Source organism: Pholcus phalangioides, unplaced genomic scaffold (assembly GCF_987345545.1).
Source record: "Pholcus phalangioides strain wild (caught in Gottingen) unplaced genomic scaffold, Ppha-v1.0 ptg000007l_1, whole genome shotgun sequence".
In the NCBI taxonomy this organism is placed as follows: domain Eukaryota; kingdom Metazoa; phylum Arthropoda; class Arachnida; order Araneae; family Pholcidae; genus Pholcus; species Pholcus phalangioides.
In genome coordinates, this window is record NW_028301600.1 from 32,772,431 (window position 1) to 32,782,671 (window position 10,241).

At 38.9% G+C, this 10,241-nt stretch overlaps 2 non-coding genes across 2 annotated transcripts; one reads left to right on the forward strand and one right to left on the reverse strand.

Annotated features, from left to right (window-relative positions):
• Positions 1 to 303: 303 nt before the first annotated feature.
• TRNAS-GGA (transfer RNA serine (anticodon GGA)) lies at positions 304 to 377 on the reverse strand. The gene has a single exon. It is a non-coding gene; the product is annotated as a tRNA-Ser (tRNA).
• A 51-nt stretch (positions 378 to 428) lies between these two features.
• TRNAS-GGA (transfer RNA serine (anticodon GGA)) lies at positions 429 to 502 on the forward strand. Its single transcript has one exon. It is a non-coding gene; the product is annotated as a tRNA-Ser (tRNA).
• Positions 503 to 10,241: the final 9,739 nt, after the last annotated feature.

Below are 10,241 nucleotides of genomic sequence, written 5' to 3' on the forward strand. Positions count from 1 at the left end.
TACATATCAGATGGGCCACGAGAACTACATTCAATCTATCGCGAGATTTACATAGCAAAAGGACCACGGGAACCATGCTCTATCTATAGCGAGACGTACATAGAAGGACCACGAGAATCACACTACACTATCGCGAGATATAGGGCCATGTGAGCGCACCTTATCTATCACAAGTTGTGCGTAGCAGAAGGACCACGAGAACAACACTCTATACTAGGATGACGTCACTCTCCGCTACCATACGAAGGTTTTTTAACAACTGGCTGTTGCGAAGATATATTTTGGAAAGAGAGAAAATTCAACTGCCCCTGCGGGGAATCGAACCCACGTCCTTTCACTTTCCGGGTGAACGCCCTAGACCACTAGACTACAGAGGCACCGAATCTCTCAATCTTTCCTTGGAGCTCGTGTACACTGAGAGATTCGGTGCCTCTGTAGTCTAGTGGTCTAGGGCGTTCACTCGGAAAGTGAAAGGACGTGGGTTCGATTCCCCGCAGGGGCAGTTGAATTTTCTCTCTTTCCAAAATATATCTTCGCAACAGCCAGTTGTTAAAAAACCTTCGAACAACACTCCATCTATATCGAGATTTTCATAGCAGAAGGACGAGAACCACAATCTATCGCGAGATGTAATAGCACCGGGACCACGCGAACAACTCTGTATATGGAGATGTACATAGCAGAAGGACCACGAGAACCACACTCTATCGAGAAATATACATATCAGAAGGACCACAGGAACCATATATTCATTGCGAAATGTGCATAAAAGGGCCACGAGAACTACGCTCTAAATATATATAGAGCGAGATGTACATATCGGAAGGACCACGGGAACCATATTCTATCTATAGCGAGATTTATATAGCACAAAATTGCCTCGGCAACCATATACATCGCAGAAGGACCACAGTAACCATACTCAATCTATCGTGAGATGTATATAGCAGAACCACAAGACCCACACTCTATCGCTAGATGTACATGGCAGAAGGATCAGGAGAACCACATTCTATGTATCGCGAGATATACAGGGTGATTATAAAAAAACTATCCCGACATATGGGCCCCTAACTATCATACCATTCACAGAAACTGAATGAAATTTTGGCATAAGGTATTTTGATGTATGCGCTCAAGAATGATATGGAAAACAACAGTGTCACTCTAACAGTTACGGTTACAGTGAGAAAATTTCGAAAATATCAAATGGCAACACCAAGTTTTTTGTATTGGAATGTGATCTCCATTGTGAAGAACCCTAAATAGCGTTCGAACGGCAACTGTAGCATGAAAATCACCGGCGGTAGATAGGCTAAAAGAGAGGACAACCAATAAGGACAGAGAAGCAGCATAAAATAAAGCATTTTATTGTGTTTTTTCCACATGACCTTGTGGAGGACTAATCAGGCTGGGATCTCAGCCGAAGAAACGGTGTGACGAATGAAACGAACATTAATGCCCTGGTGCACGGCAAAGTCCTTTTTACTTTTTTAGCTCAGGGGATTTTCGTGCTACAGGTGCCATTCCAACGCTATTCAGTGTTTTTCAGTATGGAGATCGTATTCCAATACAAAAAACATGGTGTTGCCATCTGATATTTTCGAAATTTTCTCACTGTAACCGTAACTGTTAGAGTGACACTGTTGTTTTCCATATCATTCTTGAGCGCATACCTCAAAATACCTTATGCCAAAATTTCATTCAGTTTATGTGAATGGTATGATAGTTAGGGGCCCATATGTCGGGATAGTTTTTTTATAATCACCTCGTACATAGTATAGAAGGAACACGAGAACAATATCTACAGCGAGACGTACATAGCAGAAGGACGACGAGAACCTCATTATATCTATCGCGAGATGTACATAGCAGAAGGACCACGAGAACCACACTCTATCCCGAGATTTTTACGTGATTAAGTGGTATACAGAATCAGAATATTTAATTTGCTGGAGCCAATTTTAAAGGCCTGTTTTTTAAAAAAAGCCAATTTTATTTTTTTTCGCACGATCTACGATTTTTTTTTTTTTTTTTTTGGACATTATTTATACCTTTTTTTCTATTGATGGGAAAGAGTAAGGGTAAACAGAAGGGAAAAAATTGTTAGTCGTCTGGACTGCATCGGCACTAATTTAATGAAAATTTTGAGTGATCTGAAATCAACCAAGAACGAAATGCAGAATCTTCGCTCTGCAAATAAATGCCTCTCTGTGCAAGTTCAGGCTCTACAGCGTTGTCTAACGCAAGCTGAAGATTATATATGGGAGGAGAAATAACTTAATAATCGAAAATATTTCCATTACAACGCCGAATGATAACATCGATTGGAATGCTGTGGTGCGTAACGTCTTGGAGAAAAACCTTGAACTTTCGAATGCTGATCGAATCCTGATTGATACGGCTCATCCGTTGAGACGCCGACGTTTTCGTGGAGATCCGGCGAACAGCTCGGGGCATAGGCGGAGATAGACTTGGAAGTCTGGGGGGCACGGTCATTATTGCTGGGGGGGGGGCACGATGATGTCAATTCATATGTACATATATACATTAGATCAGCTGACTCTACCTTTGACGCTGGGGGAGGGGGGGCAATGCCCCCCCCATATCGCCACCCATGGCTCGGGGTCTACAGTTATTGTGAGATTTGTGTAACGTACCGATTGCGATGGTGTGGTAAAAACTTTTAGATTAAATGGTATACAAAATGATAGCGTTCTAAAAAATCTCGTTAAGTGAAAAAGTTGAGTGAAAGTTGCGTAAAACAGGAGTGGCCAAGCTTTTTCCCAGGCCTGCACACAATCAAGATTATTTTTGACGCACGTGCCACTCGAAGAATTTTTACACGAAGACCATACGTTCCCTTTTAACACGAGCATTCTCTTCATTCCTGCACAATATTTTTCGTCTGTCCTCTTATTTTTGTAAAGTTGTTTGTCACGCTTTTGAGTTCTAAATTGTTTTTATTTTTGAGTCAAATTCCGGCAAATTAATGTAAGTACATCAGTATAAGTTCATCTTACCTGCACCGTGTTGGACATAGGCACCGGAACCTGCGTATTCGGGGTGCTTGCCACTCCCCTCCCGCAATAAACTTTGTAAGATAGCTTAACCCCCGCCCCCCCCACAAATAATTCATCGATATGCAATGTAAGTGTACTACACAACGCATGTCTCCCATATGGACGATCCTTTATCTCGTACACATAAGACGTCCCATAGACTAAAGATATATACTAGACTAAGCTGTTATTGCACGGCTTCGCTCGCGTGAATTTGGTCATCTGAAAATTGTTTTGCAATGATTTCTCCCATGTAACATTTGCACCACGATGGGGGTTAAATTTTCAGAAATCCCGTCGGGGTTCTCTGTATTATAAAATATAATATTCACCAAATTTCATATTTATAGCTTCTGCTGTACTCAACGATGATTGCACCATATAACATTTGAACCCCCCCCCCACATATGACGCCCTTAGATGTTGAATTTTGAAATATCCCTTTTTTTATTCAGCCTCTACATTACAAACTAAAACTACTGACCCAAGTTCATAATTATAGCTCGGTTTCGGTTCAGCATGATTTCGCTACATAACCTTTTGTGGCGCTGCTTGTCTTGTACAATTTTTATATTTTTATGTTTTTATGCCACTCACTAGGCATTATCTAGTGTCTTCTTGTATTGGAGTTCAGTCTGGCTCCACCTGTCGACCGAACATGTAAAAATCTCTCTTCTATTTCTTCTATTAAATAACTTAAAAAAGAAAAGGAGTCATGACTCAGTATGCTTCCAAAATAACGAGACATCCACCAGCACTCGCGTCACAACACTTTGAACCTTCTTATGACCCCCTTAGGGGTCGAATTTCACAAATCCCCTTCTTTGTTTTTATGTCATGAAATAAAACTAACGGCCAAATTTCATAATTATAGCTTCAGCGGTTTTTGTTCGGCATGATTTCTACATGCTGCCTTCGAACCTCCTTTTGACTCCCCCCCCCCCCCCTAGAATTTCGAATTTCGGAAAACCCCTTCTTTGCTTCATGAAATAACACTTCTGAACAAATTTCATGATTATAACTTCAGTGGTTTTGGCTCGGGATGATTTCAATATATATATATATATATATATATAGGTTATCTTTGAACCCTCTTTTGACCACCTTAGCGGTCGAATTTCCCCTTCTTAGTGAGTCTAAAACTGGGATTACACTGTAAAAGTTTGTAAAAGTGCTTTTATAAAACTAAAAATACAACCAATCTGCTGATCGAGTACATTCGAGAAAATGTAACCGATCAGCTCATTGGTTGTATTTTTCAAATTTTATAAAAACACTTTTACAAAACTTTTATAGTGTAATCCCGGCCCAACGTCATAAAACAAAACTATTGACAAAGATTTGATATTTATAGCTTCAGTGGTTCCGGCTCGGGGATGATGAATCAGTCAGTCAGGTCATGTTATTATATATACTAGAGAGTAATAAAGATGTACTATTATTACTCAATGATTTTGATAGTAACTGATTCAATGAAAATCCCTGAAGAGAAACAAATAAAATTTTATCAGGAACTGTTTTCTCAATTATGACGATTATTACGATTTCGTGATTTATAACCTGTGATTTATTTACATGAATCACCATATTTCGATCATAAATTTTATACTTGTTTACTGGCAATGTGCGTAACGGCACCTGCCCATGTATGCAATATATCTTTCTCAAACTCAATAAATGGTTAGGTACCTCGGAGGTACCCGAGTCCTCAGGGACAATGTGCTTATATCACCAAGTGGGACAGAGCCTGGGTGTCTCTCGGTTCTCATCACTATTACTCTATGGGACGTCCAGCAATAATCTCCAAAGGAGGAAAACCTAATAAGAATGCATTGAATAGAAAGTCATCACATAGTTATTATTTAAGAGTGCCTATCATACATGCTAAATATTGGTTTGACAGCCTACAAGACCATCATTCATAAGAAAATGGTTGCTTAAAACTTAGAGAGTTTCTTTGATTGAAAAATGGAATAGGATTTATTCAATTTTTGAAAAGCGTTCGCTGCCACTCCTGATACCACGGCGTGCCAATTGTGCCACGCGTGCCGGGTTAGCCACCCCTGGCATAAAGCGAAGGATACCCATAACGCAAAAGCGAGACATGAAAACAAAATTCCACATAAATGAAGGACCTTGATCCGTATCAAAATAAAAATCGATCTGAAGTGCTTCTCGGCAATAGAAAGAATAGGCAATGTCAGACACTCTGCCGCGGTTATTTTCGGGAAACGGCAATCGTGTAGAATAAACAGAAATTAAATTATTTTACTATAGATATAAAATGCTGTGATGGGGATCATGGGAACAAAATTTCACAAGTAAAGGTTCGGAATCCATACCAAAATGAAGACGGAATCTGAAGTTGGCTTGTCGGCTACTAAGGAGGGGAGAATGGTGGAGAGAGAGAATAGAGGAATGGATGAGGATATGAACTTTGAAACAAGTAATGGGGTCCAAAGTGTTTAAAAAGGAGTGTAAGAGCGCATATGTGAAACAGCGCTAAGCGATTTGAAATTCTCGGTGTTGCGACAGTAAGCCAGTAGCCTTTGTTAGACATACGTTAAAAAAGTGCATACTGAAGTGTGAGCCCATCACTTCTAAGAATTGGAACTAATACGGATTTTTTCAGGCGCAAAAAGTGTTCGCCTATGCCCGAGAACGAAAGTCTCAGTCCAAGTATGCAAATGCGAACGGAGTCCTGAGAAAGTAGGACTGTTCAGTAGAATCAGAATTGCGAAAGATAAGGTTTACTGGAGCTGTGCTTCGCGTAGTTTTTAAATTGACCGCATTTCATTGGTTCTCGTGGGGCTCGGTAAATTGTGAACGAACATTCTCCAACTTTTTTAAAGTAGTTTGCGCCGGTGCAGGTGCCAATCCAATTTCGGGTGGCATTCCTGCCCCGTTAACAAGAAAGTAATTGCCGCCCAGGCACGTATGCGAACGTAAGTGACTATGCTGGTAAAGAAAGCGGCTGTCCCAGCCGAAAGAAGGCTGCACAAACCCTTAACACTAGAACGAAATTGCAAACTCGCACATAAGCGGCTGTTCAAGGTCGAGCGAAAGTGCAAACAAGAGCGTAAGCGAAGACCTTCGAACCAGGGCTTGCACATTCGTTCTGGTGCAATCGAGGAAGCAATAGTGAAACCAAGATTGTTCCACTCTTGCAGCGACCCATTGGTTTCCGTGGAGCTCTGTTACTTATAGTATAATTTAAGGGAGCCTCACATTCAAATGCCGTTTCGAGAAACTCCACGAAAATTAGAACAATGTTTTAAACTTCGGTGGCAATTTTTTTTTCAATGCATTGAAAAAATAAGAGCTTAGACATGTTTTTCAGTGTTCTTTCAATGCATGTAAATATAAATAAACTTGATAGTTGTTATGCCGAGAGCCGCTAAAACCTTTCAGAGTGGCCCTCGCACATGTAAAAGATATTTTACTTTCAGGCCCATTTGAGAGTTGAATTTAAATATAGCAAATCGCCAATTAAAGTTGTGAGAGTTTAGATCTTTAATATTTGAGAGAAATACGAAAATTACATAATTTTTACACACATAAATTGCAATATAAATTAGTAAAAATTTGCTCTATTTTTCAACTAAAATATTTGTCAAGATATTATCAATTGGAACTTTCGTTTTTTGCCACTTTTCATTTGAAAATGACACGTACTGAGCGATAAGTTTTGAGTTTTTACACAACTAGTCATTAATGGCACGTGAAAAGTGGTAAAAACTTAAAATTTTAATTGTTTTGATTAAAAATTTTAACTGTTTTGCATTTTTCGATCGGGAACTGTGTAAAAACTGTTTTATTTCCCTCGATCATTATTTAAAAAAAATACACAACTGAATTCAAGCTGGTAGTTTCCCATACGGAACTACAACTCTAAACGGACCACAGAATTTTTTCACTTTCCGACGCTTTTCGAGGAATAGCTTGTATGTTACGGTAAATGTGATAAATCGGTGATTATGCATAATTGCCGGATTTATCACATTTACTATAACTATAACATACACACGGCGCCAACGTATGTGTTGTCGAAATTAGTGCTCGGTGATAAATTTTTCTTCTGAAAAGTGCTCCGCGACGTAAAAAGTTTGGGTTAATTACAGTTATTATGTAATGTTTTAGTCAGTCTACATTGACGAGAACCAGAGCCGGCGCCAGTCATGAGGTGACGAGGCAGCTGCCTATGCCGGCATGTTTACAGAGGCGGCATTTTTTATGACAGATTTGGAACTACGGTGTTTTCACCATCACAGATCTTAACGCATCGAAATCATTTTGAGGGGGCAACCGCGCGATGGGTAAATATAATACTTTTGAAAAATGCTATCAACGCTCAATTCATCTCAATACACCTCTTTTCCTATGTTTCCAAAAAGCGCCGCCGCGATCTCTACAGATAGACCCTTACTATATCTTTTCTAGTTGCATCCATCCTTCGGGAAGGTTCTAAACTCATAAGTGGGAACTTGGTTACATCTGGTTTTTCAAGTTCAGATCTATACAGGAGCTGATTTCTGAAAAATTAGGTTCCTTCTATTCCTTGTAAAGGATCTTTTCACTCTTTATCAACATTTTTCCAGATGACTTTCCTTTTGGATGAATAACTCAGCAAGTTTGGATTTCTTGTTCATCTTCCGACAAATGTCCCTTTCGGCCAACGCCCTGCTAGAGATAGGCCTCTCTAGCGTGGTGCTGTTTCGGTTCTTAAATGTTTTGATTGCTCTTTTTTTTTGTATACCACACACACAGTGGTTCTCTAAAGCATACATCACTGCTCCTAGAAGCGACGCGGTGAACTTGAGATATTCATATGCGTCAGTTCGGTGCTTTGAAGTGGTTCATTGTTAGGCTGCTCTAGGAAGCCGTGGATGAAGGTTGATTGTGGCAAGGAAGCCACGGGTGATTAAAGTTTGAGATACTGCTGTATACCTATATCTGTTCCCCTCCAGTATGTTATCGGAATCTTCTGTGTGCGGCACACACGCAAACAAGGTGCTAGAAAAAGTTGCTAGCTATGTCATTTTTCTGCAGTGGTCTTCACGATGCTTCAAAAATAATATATTTTGCTTGTTTTGACCCGACAATTGTAATGTGATGGCCCAAAATATCGACAGAAAAGTCAACACTATATTAGTACCAAGTCTGTCTCCACAACGAAGAACATCTTAAATTTTTGGGTTATTTATTGGCTGTCTTTTCTATGAGATTAGACCAGTGTTTCTCAAAATGTGTGCCGACGGGGCGTCGCTAGCCCTTGTCAAGGACATCGCGGTGAGCTGTTGACATTCATGATTGCCTATTTAGTGCTTTCAAATGGTTCTTTTACAGACTATTCTGGGGAGCCGTAGATAAACGTTGTCACGGTGGGTGACAAAAGTTTGAAAACTACTGCTCTAAATCATCGGTGTGATCAGCCCCCTCCCCTGGAATCGCATCCCACACTTTGGGAACTACTGTATTATAGTATATAATAGACGTAAAGAAAGAAAACTCTTTTCAGATAGTTGTATTCAAGGAGCGGCGGAAAAAAATTATTCACCTCAGGTGGCAAAATTTCTTGGACCGGCCCTTTAACGAAAGATGTCCAAGGACAACAATATGTCATATATGTTCAAAGTAATTTAATATTTTAGAAATTAAATTATTTAATAAGAAATTAAGATTTTTTGGGTTTTAAAAACATCATAATCTCTCCTGAAGCCTCCTCCCTTTGCTCCAGTGGTAACTGGAAAGTGACAGCAAAAAAACTTTCCGGATATAAGAATCAAAATGGCTGAGCCAAACGTGGTTCTTATAAGCGGTGGCGACTGTATATAAAATCACTATGTTTTGGCAACTTATCACTGCGTTCACAAATTTTCATTAACTCAAAAGTTGCCATTTTTAGGGACTGTACACAAGTAAAATGAAATCAACAATTTTATTTTTTTATTCACAATAAATAACAAAATTTTTGAATAATAATTTTATTGACAATTACTTTGATAATTACAGAATATTTGCAACTTCGAATTTAATTTACGTTTCGCTGTTTGTGAATCACACCCTCAATCATTGGCGATATATGCTGAAAACTTCAAAGTCAAATACTTTATCAGTTAATATTGCATTTAAAACTGCAATATTTAGTAAATGGCTTCTCAAAGTAGCATTTACATTTTACTAATTGGAAATTTTATCACACAGGGTCTTCATATAAAAGTTTACTTTTTTTAAATGCATACGATCCTCCTTGGGAAATTCAAGATATTTTGAGTAACCTCACGTCATTTGAAAACTTTGTAATTGAAAGCATGTTTCTATAAAATCAACGATTGCAGACATCTGCTGTGCAAACAATTTGGGACAGTCTGTATAAATAAACATGAAACAAAATTTCAGCTAATCTTGAAATTCACAGAAAAATTACAACTGAATCGTTATATTTACGTAATTGGTCTAAAAAGCAGTTAATATTTTTTTAAAGTACGATAGATGTTTATTTTCCTATTAAAGTCCGTTATTAAAAAATGCGCATTTTTCTATGGCGATAATTTGGTGATTATCCCAGCACAAACTATAAAGCAGTGGTTCTCAACCGGTGCTCTGCGGAGCCCTTGGGGCTCCGTGTGCACTCTCCAGGGACTCCGCAGCCGCTCGAGGAAACTAAACGAAAAAGTAAATCTTAAAAAAAAATAATAATTATAAAGATTTTTAAATAATAAAAATAAATCAGTAACTTTGATGAACAATTGAAAAATAGGCCTACGGGGCTCCGCCATAGAATTTTCTTACTAAAAAGGCGAGTCAAAAAAGATTGAAAACCACTGCTATAAAGCATGTGAAAGTTTTATACCGGCATGAGTAAAGATTTGAAGAGATGCATGTTTCAAGTTTTATCGATGGTTGTAAATAGTTGATCTGAAAACAATGCGGCTCTTGGGCCGAGTTTTGTAGACAGAATCTCTGTCAAAAAACTGCTGTTACAACAAATGATGCTCGAACGCACCGAAGCGTACGATTGCATTCTCATTCATTTCTAACTAAAGGAATTTGTTGGGGCGAAATAGTATCCATAGCGACCAACGTGCCCAGTGAATTAATCTTCGACGATCAACTATCCCTTACTCTTAACAGATACGAAGTGATCTTCTGGTCACCAGGGAGGCAGTAGAGCTCGTG